This window comes from Asparagus officinalis, chromosome 5, assembly GCF_001876935.1.
Source record: "Asparagus officinalis chromosome 5, Aspof.V1, whole genome shotgun sequence".
Taxonomy (NCBI): Eukaryota; Viridiplantae; Streptophyta; class Magnoliopsida; order Asparagales; family Asparagaceae; genus Asparagus; species Asparagus officinalis.
Window position 1 is genome coordinate 34,687,135 of NC_033798.1, and position 444 is coordinate 34,687,578.

A 444-nucleotide genomic window follows, 5' to 3' on the forward strand; every position below is an offset into this window, starting at 1 on the left:
TTTTGTAGACAAACAACGTAGTTGGAGGATGGATGGAATAGAGCTTCAACGATGATATCCAAAGGAGGTTGGCGGAATGTCGGGTTGAAGCCTATACAATTCAAGTTAAAGATCAAGTTCAAGCTACAATTCATTAAAGGAGGTTGGTGCTCTTTGATTTAAGGACTAACCGCCTTGAGTTAAAGATCCAAGTTATTTTTTTTGTGCTAATCTTAGTTTGATTGCATTTGTCTTGCTTGCACTCTTATATAGTTATCATGGTCATGAAGCATGCACTTTTGTTAGGCTATGAATCTAATGTTGCTCCTAAATTCATTAATTTTTTCTATGCACAATGGGCTACTAGATTTAAACTTTTTGTGCAATCTAAAAATATTGATTTATGGGGACTTATATTGTGCCCATTTTGGAGAAATCCAAGTGGAATAAAAATGATCGTCGTAT